This window comes from Microcebus murinus, unplaced genomic scaffold (assembly GCF_040939455.1).
Source record: "Microcebus murinus isolate Inina unplaced genomic scaffold, M.murinus_Inina_mat1.0 scaf018_hap2_Mmur4.0, whole genome shotgun sequence".
Classification (NCBI taxonomy): domain Eukaryota; kingdom Metazoa; phylum Chordata; class Mammalia; order Primates; family Cheirogaleidae; genus Microcebus; species Microcebus murinus.
Window position 1 is genome coordinate 416,595 of NW_027438964.1, and position 17,062 is coordinate 433,656.

The 17,062-nt window shown below is 62.6% G+C and overlaps 4 pseudogenes; all 4 read right to left on the bottom strand.

Moving 5' to 3' along the window:
• Positions 1-3,427: 3,427 nt before the first annotated feature.
• Positions 3,428-3,546, bottom strand: LOC142867581 (uncharacterized; annotated as a pseudogene).
• Positions 3,547-7,387: 3,841 nt separating this feature from the next.
• On the bottom strand, positions 7,388-7,506 carry LOC142867582 (uncharacterized; annotated as a pseudogene).
• A 3,843-nt stretch (positions 7,507-11,349) lies between these two features.
• Positions 11,350-11,468, bottom strand: LOC142867583 (uncharacterized; annotated as a pseudogene).
• A 3,843-nt stretch (positions 11,469-15,311) lies between these two features.
• On the bottom strand, positions 15,312-15,430 carry LOC142867584 (uncharacterized; annotated as a pseudogene).
• Between the last annotated feature and the right edge of the window lie 1,632 nt (positions 15,431-17,062).

A 17,062-nucleotide genomic window follows, 5' to 3' on the forward strand; every position in this document is an offset into this window, starting at 1 on the left:
GGGCGGCCCTCCCCCACAACCCCTTTCAGCTGCGCCCCCCACCCTGTGGCCTGGCGGCCGCCTATTCCCCCGGGCCAGGGCTGGGGCACAGCGCACGGGGGAGGGGAGCCAGTGTATGGGGCGTCTCTCTCTCTCTCTCGGGATGTGTCCCATGGGTGGGGTGGGGTGGCGTGGTTTGTGGGGCGCTGAAGAAATCAGTCCCCTCCATCTCCTCCCTCTGGAAAACACCCAAGCCCTTGGAGAACTGCCCGCACCGCTACCGTGGGGGCCGGGACCCTCCTCTGTGTCCTCCTGTGGCCCAGTCCAAGGGGCCTGGGCCTGGCCGGGGCTGCATTGGACCCCGACCACCCTGGCGTGTGGACTCGCTTAAAAATCGGCGATTAGATATTGGATTCCAGCGTCATTGAGGTCATTTCACTAATGAGTGCACCGCAAAGAGTTTCCTAATCCATCTGTGAGGGTGGCAACTGAAAGAGAATTTTAGAGCTGACAGGATAGGCGAGGAAAGGCATAGGAGATTTCCACACCCAGTAAGGAAGCCTTTCCCGAAGTGGAAGAAAGAAAGGAGCAAACAGAGACACCGGTAGCCCGCCCGGATCAGAGTCTGCCCCCGAGAGAAAGTACCCTGACCAGGTTCACCCGTGGGTGGGTCGCGAGCTAGCGGCATTCAGAAGAGCGAGGCCCGCAGTCTGTGCAGAAGACACCTGCACTCGGGTGTGTGTGGCGGCACAATTCACAAGCAGCTCCAGATGTTAATCCAAGGAGAAGCCAGGGAGTTCCCAACGCCCCAGGTGTCCTCAGCCCACGACTGGCTGCTGTGGGAATGCGAAGCCCGGCTCCTTGTCTCAGAGCGGGGCAACCAGGAGGTGTGATGTCCACCCCGGCGTTCCCAGGAGGATCAGACTGAAGCTGGGACTTGGCCTGAAAGTGTCCCCTCGCATGGCCACCCCCTTCCCCTTCCTGCTCCTCTACTCCTGGTGCCCCTCCATCCAGGGGCCAGACCTTAAAGAGTCACCCGCAAGAGAATCCTGGTCCCAAAGGAGCCTTCTGGGGGACCCCTGCTGAGAGAGGTTGTGGGCATGGCCCGCTGGGGCTCTGCCCGACCCAGGGCTGAGAGATGCAACCTCCCAGCTCTGGGTCCCTGCAGGAAGTGTTGGCAAGCACAGGGCCAGTCCTCCAAAGGCCCAGGTGCAGGGAGCCCAGGCCAAGCAGCCTGTGGAAGAAGCCACATGCTGTGCCACCCCGGGGAACACGACTGCAGGCCACGGCCCTTCCCACCTCCTCCTCCTCCTCCTCCTCCTCCTGTCCTCCTCCCACCCCGCCCCCGCCCCCGCCCCCACATGGCACAGGGCCCAGAGACACCTCAGACACTTGCTACCCAAAGTGCAAAGGGCATCAGTTGCTCCTCCAAACCCCCCCCCCTGCCCAGCAGACCGCGTTGTCCAGCCAGCCCCCGGGCCTCCCTGGGGTGCCCAGCACAAAAGTGCAGACACCCACCGGACCCTCAATCTCAGTTTTCGGATGTTTTTGCCACTCTAAGGACCCGCAGGCCAGCTGGGCCTTCTGGCAGGACAGAGAGCCCCGGAATCCGACGTGGAGAGCTGGGTGTACGTCCCCATGAGGAGGCGGTCCCCACCTCCCCGGCTCTCCCCTTGCGGGGAGCGGCAGCCGCGGGGCCTCAGAGAAGACACCAGGCTGGGCCCCCACGGCACAGCGGGAGCACGTCCCCCGCAGGCCACTTAGCGACGGCGGCCAGCCGGCGGACGGTTGGGTTGCGCGAGACGCTGCGGCCGCCCTGCTACCGGGTTCCTGGGAGGGCGTCCTGGAACCAGCGTCCACACCAAGCCCTTGGAAGGCCCAGGCGACGGAGGAGCCCCGTCAGGCAGGGGCCGAGGACGGTGACGGCCCGGGCGGGGAGGAGCGTGTCAGGCAGGGGCAGAGGACGGTGACAGGTGATAGGCCGGGCGGGAAGGAGTCAGTCAGGCAGGGGCCGTGGAGGAGACTGGCTGGGTAAGGGTTAGGGTTAGTGTCAGGGCACAAGTCACAATCGCAAAGACCTGGAAGCCACCCGAGTGCCCATCGACCCACGAGTGGGTAAGTAAAATGTGGCCCGTGGACACCACGGAGTGCTATTCGGCTATGAGGAGCAGCGGTGAGGGGGCACCTCTCGTGGTTCTCCTGGCCAGAGCTGGAACCCGTTCCAGTAAGCCAGGTATCCCAAGAATGGACACACGAGCACCACGTGAGCGCGCTCACCAGCAAATGGGTACGAACCGATGGACACCTAAGTGGACACAGAGGAATCACCTTCTTCGGGTGGGTGTCGGGCGGGTGGGGGGAGGGGATGGGCATACACATCCATTAGGAATGCGGTGGGTACGCACCGACTGGGGGATGGGCGCACTTGAAGCTCTGACCCGAGGGGGGAGGCTGGGAGAGGGCAACGCACCCGACCTTTACATTGGTGCCCCCACAATATGCTGGAACAACATGAGACGTAAATGAATAAGAACATGGGGGGGGAGGGGGGCACGGGCAACACATGTCACCTTAACACTTGGACTCCCATCATCTGCTTGAAAAGAGAGAGAAAAGAAAATGCAATAATAGAGATAAGAGACACTTTTTAAAAATAATGAATCCGGCCGGGCGCTGTGGCTCACGCCTGTAATCCTAGCTCTTGGGAGGCCGAGGCGGGCGGATTGCTCAAGGTCAGGAGTTCAAAACCAGCCTGAGCAAGAGCGAGACCCCGTCTCTACTATAAATAGAAAGAAATTAATTGGCCAACTGATATATATATAAAAAATTAGCGGGGCATGGTGGCGCATGCCTGCAGTCCCAGCTACCCGGGAGGCTGAGGCAGAAGGATCACTCGAGCCCAGGCGTTTGAAGTTGCTGTGAGCTAGGCTGACGCCACGGCACTCACTCTAGCCTGGGCAACAAACCGAGACTCTGTCTCAAAAAAAAAAAAAAAAAAAAAATGAATCCGAAGAGAAAAGTAAAAGGAGGCCTGTGGAGCAGGTCTGGGTGTGACTCCGGATCCCCGAACATCAGGTGCCACCACCAAAGATTCCTACGTGTAGCCCATAGAACCCCAAAAGCAACGGGAGGAGTTCTGGTCACATACTCCCTCAAAATGACATCCTGGCCTTCTTCTGGAACTCCCTCCCCTCTCAGACTCTCGAGGTTTCCTCCAGCGTGTCGGCTCCCACAGAGCAGACCTTTGGTCTGAGACCTGACAGTCCAGAAGCCAGGCATGCTGCCGCGTGGCGGCGGTGTCACGGCTCGGGACAAGAGGAGGCCCCACGGTGCGGGCTGGGGCGCCAGGCACCGCGGCGGGCGCCGAGGGTGGGGGTCACCCCCACCCCGGGCCGCCCCCGCACTCCCAGAAACGCGACAGAACCAGAGGCAAAAAAAAAAAAGAAGAAGCCTACGGCACCCGGTATTCCCGGGCGGTCTCCCATCCAAGTTCTAACCAGGCCCGACCCTGCTTAGCTTCCGAGACCAGACGGGATCGGGCGCGTTCGGGGTGGTGTGGCCGTGGACGGCGGAGGGCGCCCCTGCCCCGCTCAAGAAGCCGAGCCTCTCTGCGCTTCCCCGCCGCCTCCTCCCGCCCCAGGCCCCGCGCCGGGTCGGGCCTGTTGAGTTCGCCGGCCGGGTCCCGCGGGCTCCGAGGGACGGGGGTGACAGGCGGGGCGGGCAGGGAGCGGCGGGCCGGGGTTGGGGGCTGTCTCTGTATACACACACACTCACACTCACACTCACTCACTCACTCACACTCACACTCACACAAGATGCGCCTCCACGGCTGGACCCGCCAAGGTGGAGACCTTCAAGCCCCCCTCCTCTCCTCGCCTGGCCTCCTTCACCTCCCCGCCCCCCACCCCCAGCGCGCCGGGGCCGCTGACTGCGCACGGGCGGGAGGGGCGGGGCGCTCGCCCTTTGACCCCAGCCAGGGGCGGCCCTCCCCCACAACCCCTTTCAGCTGCGCCCCCCACCCTGTGGCCTGGCGGCCGCCTATTCCCCCGGGCCAGGGCTGGGGCACAGCGCACGGGGGAGGGGAGCCAGTGTATGGGGCGTCTCTCTCTCTCTCTCTCTCGGGATGTGTCCCATGGGTGGGGTGGGGTGGCGTGGTTTGTGGGGCGCTGAAGAAATCAGTCCCCTCCATCTCCTCCCTCTGGAAAACACCCAAGCCCTTGGAGAACTGCCCGCACCGCTACCGTGGGGGCCGGGACCCTCCTCTGTGTCCTCCTGTGGCCCAGTCCAAGGGGCCTGGGCCTGGCCGGGGCTGCATTGGACCCCGACCACCCTGGCGTGTGGACTCGCTTAAAAATCGGCGATTAGATATTGGATTCCAGCGTCATTGAGGTCATTTCACTAATGAGTGCACCGCAAAGAGTTTCCTAATCCATCTGTGAGGGTGGCAACTGAAAGAGAATTTTAGAGCTGACAGGATAGGCGAGGAAAGGCATAGGAGATTTCCACACCCAGTAAGGAAGCCTTTCCCGAAGTGGAAGAAAGAAAGGAGCAAACAGAGACACCGGTAGCCCGCCCGGATCAGAGTCTGCCCCCGAGAGAAAGTACCCTGACCAGGTTCACCCGTGGGTGGGTCGCGAGCTAGCGGCGTTCAGAAGAGCGAGGCCCGCAGTCTGTGCAGAAGACACCTGCACTCGGGTGTGTGTGGCGGCACAATTCACAAGCAGCTCCAGATGTTAATCCAAGGAGAAGCCAGGGAGTTCCCAACGCCCCAGGTGTCCTCAGCCCACGACTGGCTGCTGTGGGAATGCGAAGCCCGGCTCCTTGTCTCAGAGCGGGGCAACCAGGAGGTGTGATGTCCACCCCGGCGTTCCCAGGAGGATCAGACTGAAGCTGGGACTTGGCCTGAAAGTGTCCCCTCGCATGGCCACCCCCTTCCCCTTCCTGCTCCTCTACTCCTGGTGCCCCTCCATCCAGGGGCCAGACCTTAAAGAGTCACCCGCAAGAGAATCCTGGTCCCAAAGGAGCCTTCTGGGGGACCCCTGCTGAGAGAGGTTGTGGGCATGGCCCGCTGGGGCTCTGCCCGACCCAGGGCTGAGAGATGCAACCTCCCAGCTCTGGGTCCCTGCAGGAAGTGTTGGCAAGCACAGGGCCAGTCCTCCAAAGGCCCAGGTGCAGGGAGCCCAGGCCAAGCAGCCTGTGGAAGAAGCCACATGCTGTGCCACCCCGGGGAACACGACTGCAGGCCACGGCCCTTCCCACCTCCTCCTCCTCCTCCTCCTCCTCCTGTCCTCCTCCCACCCCGCCCCCGCCCCCGCCCCCACATGGCACAGGGCCCAGAGACACCTCAGACACTTGCTACCCAAAGTGCAAAGGGCATCAGTTGCTCCTCCAAACCCCCCCCCCTGCCCAGCAGACCGCGTTGTCCAGCCAGCCCCCGGGCCTCCCTGGGGTGCCCAGCACAAAAGTGCAGACACCCACCGGACCCTCAATCTCAGTTTTCGGATGTTTTTGCCACTCTAAGGACCCGCAGGCCAGCTGGGCCTTCTGGCAGGACAGAGAGCCCCGGAATCCGACGTGGAGAGCTGGGTGTACGTCCCCATGAGGAGGCGGTCCCCACCTCCCCGGCTCTCCCCTTGCGGGGAGCGGCAGCCGCGGGGCCTCAGAGAAGACACCAGGCTGGGCCCCCACGGCACAGCGGGAGCACGTCCCCCGCAGGCCACTTAGCGACGGCGGCCAGCCGGCGGACGGTTGGGTTGCGCGAGACGCTGCGGCCGCCCTGCTACCGGGTTCCTGGGAGGGCGTCCTGGAACCAGCGTCCACACCAAGCCCTTGGAAGGCCCAGGCGACGGAGGAGCCCCGTCAGGCAGGGGCCGAGGACGGTGACGGCCCGGGCGGGGAGGAGCGTGTCAGGCAGGGGCAGAGGACGGTGACAGGTGATAGGCCGGGCGGGAAGGAGTCAGTCAGGCAGGGGCCGTGGAGGAGACTGGCTGGGTAAGGGTTAGGGTTAGTGTCAGGGCACAAGTCACAATCGCAAAGACCTGGAAGCCACCCGAGTGCCCATCGACCCACGAGTGGGTAAGTAAAATGTGGCCCGTGGACACCACGGAGTGCTATTCGGCTATGAGGAGCAGCGGTGAGGGGGCACCTCTCGTGGTTCTCCTGGCCAGAGCTGGAACCCGTTCCAGTAAGCCAGGTATCCCAAGAATGGACACACGAGCACCACGTGAGCGCGCTCACCAGCAAATGGGTACGAACCGATGGACACCTAAGTGGACACAGAGGAATCACCTTCTTCGGGTGGGTGTCGGGCGGGTGGGGGGAGGGGATGGGCATACACATCCATTAGGAATGCGGTGGGTACGCACCGACTGGGGGATGGGCGCACTTGAAGCTCTGACCCGAGGGGGGAGGCTGGGAGAGGGCAACGCACCCGACCTTTACATTGGTGCCCCCACAATATGCTGGAACAACATGAGACGTAAATGAATAAGAACATGGGGGGGGAGGGGGGCACGGGCAACACATGTCACCTTAACACTTGGACTCCCATCATCTGCTTGAAAAGAGAGAGAAAAGAAAATGCAATAATAGAGATAAGAGACACTTTTTAAAAATAATGAATCCGGCCGGGCGCTGTGGCTCACGCCTGTAATCCTAGCTCTTGGGAGGCCGAGGCGGGCGGATTGCTCAAGGTCAGGAGTTCAAAACCAGCCTGAGCAAGAGCGAGACCCCGTCTCTACTATAAATAGAAAGAAATTAATTGGCCAACTGATATATATATAAAAAATTAGCGGGGCATGGTGGCGCATGCCTGCAGTCCCAGCTACCCGGGAGGCTGAGGCAGAAGGATCACTCGAGCCCAGGCGTTTGAAGTTGCTGTGAGCTAGGCTGACGCCACGGCACTCACTCTAGCCTGGGCAACAAACCGAGACTCTGTCTCAAAAAAAAAAAAAAAAAAAAAATGAATCCGAAGAGAAAAGTAAAAGGAGGCCTGTGGAGCAGGTCTGGGTGTGACTCCGGATCCCCGAACATCAGGTGCCACCACCAAAGATTCCTACGTGTAGCCCATAGAACCCCAAAAGCAACGGGAGGAGTTCTGGTCACATACTCCCTCAAAATGACATCCTGGCCTTCTTCTGGAACTCCCTCCCCTCTCAGACTCTCGAGGTTTCCTCCAGCGTGTCGGCTCCCACAGAGCAGACCTTTGGTCTGAGACCTGACTGTCCAGAAGCCAGGCATGCTGCCGCGTGGCGGCGGTGTCACGGCTCGGGACAAGAGGAGGCCCCACGGTGCGGGCTGGGGCGCCAGGCACCGCGGCGGGCGCCGAGGGTGGGGGTCACCCCCACCCCGGGCCGCCCCCGCACTCCCAGAAACGCGACAGAACCAGAGGCAAAAAAAAAAAAGAAGAAGCCTACGGCACCCGGTATTCCCGGGCGGTCTCCCATCCAAGTTCTAACCAGGCCCGACCCTGCTTAGCTTCCGAGACCAGACGGGATCGGGCGCGTTCGGGGTGGTGTGGCCGTGGACGGCGGAGGGCGCCCCTGCCCCGCTCAAGAAGCCGAGCCTCTCTGCGCTTCCCCGCCGCCTCCTCCCGCCCCAGGCCCCGCGCCGGGTCGGGCCTGTTGAGTTCGCCGGCCGGGTCCCGCGGGCTCCGAGGGACGGGGGTGACAGGCGGGGCGGGCAGGGAGCGGCGGGCCGGGGTTGGGGGCTGTCTCTGTATACACACACACTCACACTCACACTCACTCACTCACTCACACTCACACTCACACAAGATGCGCCTCCACGGCTGGACCCGCCAAGGTGGAGACCTTCAAGCCCCCCTCCTCTCCTCGCCTGGCCTCCTTCACCTCCCCGCCCCCCACCCCCAGCGCGCCGGGGCCGCTGACTGCGCACGGGCGGGAGGGGCGGGGCGCTCGCCCTTTGACCCCAGCCAGGGGCGGCCCTCCCCCACAACCCCTTTCAGCTGCGCCCCCCACCCTGTGGCCTGGCGGCCGCCTATTCCCCCGGGCCAGGGCTGGGGCACAGCGCACGGGGGAGGGGAGCCAGTGTATGGGGCGTCTCTCTCTCTCTCTCTCTCTCGGGATGTGTCCCATGGGTGGGGTGGGGTGGCGTGGTTTGTGGGGCGCTGAAGAAATCAGTCCCCTCCATCTCCTCCCTCTGGAAAACACCCAAGCCCTTGGAGAACTGCCCGCACCGCTACCGTGGGGGCCGGGACCCTCCTCTGTGTCCTCCTGTGGCCCAGTCCAAGGGGCCTGGGCCTGGCCGGGGCTGCATTGGACCCCGACCACCCTGGCGTGTGGACTCGCTTAAAAATCGGCGATTAGATATTGGATTCCAGCGTCATTGAGGTCATTTCACTAATGAGTGCACCGCAAAGAGTTTCCTAATCCATCTGTGAGGGTGGCAACTGAAAGAGAATTTTAGAGCTGACAGGATAGGCGAGGAAAGGCATAGGAGATTTCCACACCCAGTAAGGAAGCCTTTCCCGAAGTGGAAGAAAGAAAGGAGCAAACAGAGACACCGGTAGCCCGCCCGGATCAGAGTCTGCCCCCGAGAGAAAGTACCCTGACCAGGTTCACCCGTGGGTGGGTCGCGAGCTAGCGGCGTTCAGAAGAGCGAGGCCCGCAGTCTGTGCAGAAGACACCTGCACTCGGGTGTGTGTGGCGGCACAATTCACAAGCAGCTCCAGATGTTAATCCAAGGAGAAGCCAGGGAGTTCCCAACGCCCCAGGTGTCCTCAGCCCACGACTGGCTGCTGTGGGAATGCGAAGCCCGGCTCCTTGTCTCAGAGCGGGGCAACCAGGAGGTGTGATGTCCACCCCGGCGTTCCCAGGAGGATCAGACTGAAGCTGGGACTTGGCCTGAAAGTGTCCCCTCGCATGGCCACCCCCTTCCCCTTCCTGCTCCTCTACTCCTGGTGCCCCTCCATCCAGGGGCCAGACCTTAAAGAGTCACCCGCAAGAGAATCCTGGTCCCAAAGGAGCCTTCTGGGGGACCCCTGCTGAGAGAGGTTGTGGGCATGGCCCGCTGGGGCTCTGCCCGACCCAGGGCTGAGAGATGCAACCTCCCAGCTCTGGGTCCCTGCAGGAAGTGTTGGCAAGCACAGGGCCAGTCCTCCAAAGGCCCAGGTGCAGGGAGCCCAGGCCAAGCAGCCTGTGGAAGAAGCCACATGCTGTGCCACCCCGGGGAACACGACTGCAGGCCACGGCCCTTCCCACCTCCTCCTCCTCCTCCTCCTCCTCCTCCTCCTCCTCCCACCCCGCCCCCGCCCCCGCCCCCACATGGCACAGGGCCCAGAGACACCTCAGACACTTGCTACCCAAAGTGCAAAGGGCATCAGTTGCTCCTCCAACCCCCCCCCCTGCCCAGCAGACCGCGTTGTCCAGCCAGCCCCCGGGCCTCCCTGGGGTGCCCAGCACAAAAGTGCAGACACCCACCGGACCCTCAATCTCAGTTTTCGGATGTTTTTGCCACTCTAAGGACCCGCAGGCCAGCTGGGCCTTCTGGCAGGACAGAGAGCCCCGGAATCCGACGTGGAGAGCTGGGTGTACGTCCCCATGAGGAGGCGGTCCCCACCTCCCCGGCTCTCCCCTTGCGGGGAGCGGCAGCCGCGGGGCCTCAGAGAAGACACCAGGCTGGGCCCCCACGGCACAGCGGGAGCACGTCCCCCGCAGGCCACTTAGCGACGGCGGCCAGCCGGCGGACGGTTGGGTTGCGCGAGACGCTGCGGCCGCCCTGCTACCGGGTTCCTGGGAGGGCGTCCTGGAACCAGCGTCCACACCAAGCCCTTGGAAGGCCCAGGCGACGGAGGAGCCCCGTCAGGCAGGGGCCGAGGACGGTGACGGCCCGGGCGGGGAGGAGCGTGTCAGGCAGGGGCAGAGGACGGTGACAGGTGATAGGCCGGGCGGGAAGGAGTCAGTCAGGCAGGGGCCGTGGAGGAGACTGGCTGGGTAAGGGTTAGGGTTAGTGTCAGGGCACAAGTCACAATCGCAAAGACCTGGAAGCCACCCGAGTGCCCATCGACCCACGAGTGGGTAAGTAAAATGTGGCCCGTGGACACCACGGAGTGCTATTCGGCTATGAGGAGCAGCGGTGAGGGGGCACCTCTCGTGGTTCTCCTGGCCAGAGCTGGAACCCGTTCCAGTAAGCCAGGTATCCCAAGAATGGACACACGAGCACCACGTGAGCGCGCTCACCAGCAAATGGGTACGAACCGATGGACACCTAAGTGGACACAGAGGAATCACCTTCTTCGGGTGGGTGTCGGGCGGGTGGGGGGAGGGGATGGGCATACACATCCATTAGGAATGCGGTGGGTACGCACCGACTGGGGGATGGGCGCACTTGAAGCTCTGACCCGAGGGGGGAGGCTGGGAGAGGGCAACGCACCCGACCTTTACATTGGTGCCCCCACAATATGCTGGAACAACATGAGACGTAAATGAATAAGAACATGGGGGGGGAGGGGGGCACGGGCAACACATGTCACCTTAACACTTGGACTCCCATCATCTGCTTGAAAAGAGAGAGAAAAGAAAATGCAATAATAGAGATAAGAGACACTTTTTAAAAATAATGAATCCGGCCGGGCGCTGTGGCTCACGCCTGTAATCCTAGCTCTTGGGAGGCCGAGGCGGGCGGATTGCTCAAGGTCAGGAGTTCAAAACCAGCCTGAGCAAGAGCGAGACCCCGTCTCTACTATAAATAGAAAGAAATTAATTGGCCAACTGATATATATATAAAAAATTAGCGGGGCATGGTGGCGCATGCCTGCAGTCCCAGCTACCCGGGAGGCTGAGGCAGAAGGATCACTCGAGCCCAGGCGTTTGAAGTTGCTGTGAGCTAGGCTGACGCCACGGCACTCACTCTAGCCTGGGCAACAAACCGAGACTCTGTCTCAAAAAAAAAAAAAAAAAAAAAAATGAATCCGAAGAGAAAAGTAAAAGGAGGCCTGTGGAGCAGGTCTGGGTGTGACTCCGGATCCCCGAACATCAGGTGCCACCACCAAAGATTCCTACGTGTAGCCCATAGAACCCCAAAAGCAACGGGAGGAGTTCTGGTCACATACTCCCTCAAAATGACATCCTGGCCTTCTTCTGGAACTCCCTCCCCTCTCAGACTCTCGAGGTTTCCTCCAGCGTGTCGGCTCCCACAGAGCAGACCTTTGGTCTGAGACCTGACTGTCCAGAAGCCAGGCATGCTGCCGCGTGGCGGCGGTGTCACGGCTCGGGACAAGAGGAGGCCCCACGGTGCGGGCTGGGGCGCCAGGCACCGCGGCGGGCGCCGAGGGTGGGGGTCACCCCCACCCCGGGCCGCCCCCGCACTCCCAGAAACGCGACAGAACCAGAGGCAAAAAAAAAAAGAAGAAGCCTACGGCACCCGGTATTCCCGGGCGGTCTCCCATCCAAGTTCTAACCAGGCCCGACCCTGCTTAGCTTCCGAGACCAGACGGGATCGGGCGCGTTCGGGGTGGTGTGGCCGTGGACGGCGGAGGGCGCCCCTGCCCCGCTCAAGAAGCCGAGCCTCTCTGCGCTTCCCCGCCGCCTCCTCCCGCCCCAGGCCCCGCGCCGGGTCGGGCCTGTTGAGTTCGCCGGCCGGGTCCCGCGGGCTCCGAGGGACGGGGGTGACAGGCGGGGCGGGCAGGGAGCGGCGGGCCGGGGTTGGGGGCTGTCTCTGTATACACACACACTCACACTCACACTCACTCACTCACTCACACTCACACTCACACAAGATGCGCCTCCACGGCTGGACCCGCCAAGGTGGAGACCTTCAAGCCCCCCTCCTCTCCTCGCCTGGCCTCCTTCACCTCCCCGCCCCCCACCCCCAGCGCGCCGGGGCCGCTGACTGCGCACGGGCGGGAGGGGCGGGGCGCTCGCCCTTTGACCCCAGCCAGGGGCGGCCCTCCCCCACAACCCCTTTCAGCTGCGCCCCCCACCCTGTGGCCTGGCGGCCGCCTATTCCCCCGGGCCAGGGCTGGGGCACAGCGCACGGGGGAGGGGAGCCAGTGTATGGGGCGTCTCTCTCTCTCTCTCTCGGGATGTGTCCCATGGGTGGGGTGGGGTGGCGTGGTTTGTGGGGCGCTGAAGAAATCAGTCCCCTCCATCTCCTCCCTCTGGAAAACACCCAAGCCCTTGGAGAACTGCCCGCACCGCTACCGTGGGGGCCGGGACCCTCCTCTGTGTCCTCCTGTGGCCCAGTCCAAGGGGCCTGGGCCTGGCCGGGGCTGCATTGGACCCCGACCACCCTGGCGTGTGGACTCGCTTAAAAATCGGCGATTAGATATTGGATTCCAGCGTCATTGAGGTCATTTCACTAATGAGTGCACCGCAAAGAGTTTCCTAATCCATCTGTGAGGGTGGCAACTGAAAGAGAATTTTAGAGCTGACAGGATAGGCGAGGAAAGGCATAGGAGATTTCCACACCCAGTAAGGAAGCCTTTCCCGAAGTGGAAGAAAGAAAGGAGCAAACAGAGACACCGGTAGCCCGCCCGGATCAGAGTCTGCCCCCGAGAGAAAGTACCCTGACCAGGTTCACCCGTGGGTGGGTCGCGAGCTAGCGGCATTCAGAAGAGCGAGGCCCGCAGTCTGTGCAGAAGACACCTGCACTCGGGTGTGTGTGGCGGCACAATTCACAAGCAGCTCCAGATGTTAATCCAAGGAGAAGCCAGGGAGTTCCCAACGCCCCAGGTGTCCTCAGCCCACGACTGGCTGCTGTGGGAATGCGAAGCCCGGCTCCTTGTCTCAGAGCGGGGCAACCAGGAGGTGTGATGTCCACCCCGGCGTTCCCAGGAGGATCAGACTGAAGCTGGGACTTGGCCTGAAAGTGTCCCCTCGCATGGCCACCCCCTTCCCCTTCCTGCTCCTCTACTCCTGGTGCCCCTCCATCCAGGGGCCAGACCTTAAAGAGTCACCCGCAAGAGAATCCTGGTCCCAAAGGAGCCTTCTGGGGGACCCCTGCTGAGAGAGGTTGTGGGCATGGCCCGCTGGGGCTCTGCCCGACCCAGGGCTGAGAGATGCAACCTCCCAGCTCTGGGTCCCTGCAGGAAGTGTTGGCAAGCACAGGGCCAGTCCTCCAAAGGCCCAGGTGCAGGGAGCCCAGGCCAAGCAGCCTGTGGAAGAAGCCACATGCTGTGCCACCCCGGGGAACACGACTGCAGGCCACGGCCCTTCCCACCTCCTCCTCCTCCTCCTCCTCCTCCTCCTCCTCCTCCTCCCACCCCGCCCCCGCCCCCGCCCCCACATGGCACAGGGCCCAGAGACACCTCAGACACTTGCTACCCAAAGTGCAAAGGGCATCAGTTGCTCCTCCAAACCCCCCCCCCTGCCCAGCAGACCGCGTTGTCCAGCCAGCCCCCGGGCCTCCCTGGGGTGCCCAGCACAAAAGTGCAGACACCCACCGGACCCTCAATCTCAGTTTTCGGATGTTTTTGCCACTCTAAGGACCCGCAGGCCAGCTGGGCCTTCTGGCAGGACAGAGAGCCCCGGAATCCGACGTGGAGAGCTGGGTGTACGTCCCCATGAGGAGGCGGTCCCCACCTCCCCGGCTCTCCCCTTGCGGGGAGCGGCAGCCGCGGGGCCTCAGAGAAGACACCAGGCTGGGCCCCCACGGCACAGCGGGAGCACGTCCCCCGCAGGCCACTTAGCGACGGCGGCCAGCCGGCGGACGGTTGGGTTGCGCGAGACGCTGCGGCCGCCCTGCTACCGGGTTCCTGGGAGGGCGTCCTGGAACCAGCGTCCACACCAAGCCCTTGGAAGGCCCAGGCGACGGAGGAGCCCCGTCAGGCAGGGGCCGAGGACGGTGACGGCCCGGGCGGGGAGGAGCGTGTCAGGCAGGGGCAGAGGACGGTGACAGGTGATAGGCCGGGCGGGAAGGAGTCAGTCAGGCAGGGGCCGTGGAGGAGACTGGCTGGGTAAGGGTTAGGGTTAGTGTCAGGGCACAAGTCACAATCGCAAAGACCTGGAAGCCACCCGAGTGCCCATCGACCCACGAGTGGGTAAGTAAAATGTGGCCCGTGGACACCACGGAGTGCTATTCGGCTATGAGGAGCAGCGGTGAGGGGGCACCTCTCGTGGTTCTCCTGGCCAGAGCTGGAACCCGTTCCAGTAAGCCAGGTATCCCAAGAATGGACACACGAGCACCACGTGAGCGCGCTCACCAGCAAATGGGTACGAACCGATGGACACCTAAGTGGACACAGAGGAATCACCTTCTTCGGGTGGGTGTCGGGCGGGTGGGGGGAGGGGATGGGCATACACATCCATTAGGAATGCGGTGGGTACGCACCGACTGGGGGATGGGCGCACTTGAAGCTCTGACCCGAGGGGGGAGGCTGGGAGAGGGCAACGCACCCGACCTTTACATTGGTGCCCCCACAATATGCTGGAACAACATGAGACGTAAATGAATAAGAACATGGGGGGGGAGGGGGGCACGGGCAACACATGTCACCTTAACACTTGGACTCCCATCATCTGCTTGAAAAGAGAGAGAAAAGAAAATGCAATAATAGAGATAAGAGACACTTTTTAAAAATAATGAATCCGGCCGGGCGCTGTGGCTCACGCCTGTAATCCTAGCTCTTGGGAGGCCGAGGCGGGCGGATTGCTCAAGGTCAGGAGTTCAAAACCAGCCTGAGCAAGAGCGAGACCCCGTCTCTACTATAAATAGAAAGAAATTAATTGGCCAACTGATATATATATAAAAAATTAGCGGGGCATGGTGGCGCATGCCTGCAGTCCCAGCTACCCGGGAGGCTGAGGCAGAAGGATCACTCGAGCCCAGGCGTTTGAAGTTGCTGTGAGCTAGGCTGACGCCACGGCACTCACTCTAGCCTGGGCAACAAACCGAGACTCTGTCTCAAAAAAAAAAAAAAAAAAAAAATGAATCCGAAGAGAAAAGTAAAAGGAGGCCTGTGGAGCAGGTCTGGGTGTGACTCCGGATCCCCGAACATCAGGTGCCACCACCAAAGATTCCTACGTGTAGCCCATAGAACCCCAAAAGCAACGGGAGGAGTTCTGGTCACATACTCCCTCAAAATGACATCCTGGCCTTCTTCTGGAACTCCCTCCCCTCTCAGACTCTCGAGGTTTCCTCCAGCGTGTCGGCTCCCACAGAGCAGACCTTTGGTCTGAGACCTGACTGTCCAGAAGCCAGGCATGCTGCCGCGTGGCGGCGGTGTCACGGCTCGGGACAAGAGGAGGCCCCACGGTGCGGGCTGGGGCGCCAGGCACCGCGGCGGGCGCCGAGGGTGGGGGTCACCCCCACCCCGGGCCGCCCCCGCACTCCCAGAAACGCGACAGAACCAGAGGCAAAAAAAAAAAAGAAGAAGCCTACGGCACCCGGTATTCCCGGGCGGTCTCCCATCCAAGTTCTAACCAGGCCCGACCCTGCTTAGCTTCCGAGACCAGACGGGATCGGGCGCGTTCGGGGTGGTGTGGCCGTGGACGGCGGAGGGCGCCCCTGCCCCGCTCAAGAAGCCGAGCCTCTCTGCGCTTCCCCGCCGCCTCCTCCCGCCCCAGGCCCCGCGCCGGGTCGGGCCTGTTGAGTTCGCCGGCCGGGTCCCGCGGGCTCCGAGGGACGGGGGTGACAGGCGGGGCGGGCAGGGAGCGGCGGGCCGGGGTTGGGGGCTGTCTCTGTATACACACACACTCACACTCACACTCACTCACTCACTCACACTCACACTCACACAAGATGCGCCTCCACGGCTGGACCCGCCAAGGTGGAGACCTTCAAGCCCCCCTCCTCTCCTCGCCTGGCCTCCTTCACCTCCCCGCCCCCCACCCCCAGCGCGCCGGGGCCGCTGACTGCGCACGGGCGGGAGGGGCGGGGCGCTCGCCCTTTGACCCCAGCCAGGGGCGGCCCTCCCCCACAACCCCTTTCAGCTGCGCCCCCCACCCTGTGGCCTGGCGGCCGCCTATTCCCCCGGGCCAGGGCTGGGGCACAGCGCACGGGGGAGGGGAGCCAGTGTATGGGGCGTCTCTCTCTCTCTCTCTCTCTCGGGATGTGTCCCATGGGTGGGGTGGGGTGGCGTGGTTTGTGGGGCGCTGAAGAAATCAGTCCCCTCCATCTCCTCCCTCTGGAAAACACCCAAGCCCTTGGAGAACTGCCCGCACCGCTACCGTGGGGGCCGGGACCCTCCTCTGTGTCCTCCTGTGGCCCAGTCCAAGGGGCCTGGGCCTGGCCGGGGCTGCATTGGACCCCGACCACCCTGGCGTGTGGACTCGCTTAAAAATCGGCGATTAGATATTGGATTCCAGCGTCATTGAGGTCATTTCACTAATGAGTGCACCGCAAAGAGTTTCCTAATCCATCTGTGAGGGTGGCAACTGAAAGAGAATTTTAGAGCTGACAGGATAGGCGAGGAAAGGCATAGGAGATTTCCACACCCAGTAAGGAAGCCTTTCCCGAAGTGGAAGAAAGAAAGGAGCAAACAGAGACACCGGTAGCCCGCCCGGATCAGAGTCTGCCCCCGAGAGAAAGTACCCTGACCAGGTTCACCCGTGGGTGGGTCGCGAGCTAGCGGCGTTCAGAAGAGCGAGGCCCGCAGTCTGTGCAGAAGACACCTGCACTCGGGTGTGTGTGGCGGCACAATTCACAAGCAGCTCCAGATGTTAATCCAAGGAGAAGCCAGGGAGTTCCCAACGCCCCAGGTGTCCTCAGCCCACGACTGGCTGCTGTGGGAATGCGAAGCCCGGCTCCTTGTCTCAGAGCGGGGCAACCAGGAGGTGTGATGTCCACCCCGGCGTTCCCAGGAGGATCAGACTGAAGCTGGGACTTGGCCTGAAAGTGTCCCCTCGCATGGCCACCCCCTTCCCCTTCCTGCTCCTCTACTCCTGGTGCCCCTCCATCCAGGGGCCAGACCTTAAAGAGTCACCCGCAAGAGAATCCTGGTCCCAAAGGAGCCTTCTGGGGGACCCCTGCTGAGAGAGGTTGTGGGCATGGCCCGCTGGGGCTCTGCCCGACCCAGGGCTGAGAGATGCAACCTCCCAGCTCTGGGTCCCTGCAGGAAGTGTTGGCAAGCACAGGGCCAGTCCTCCAAAGGCCCAGGTGCAGGGAGCCCAGGCCAAGCAGCCTG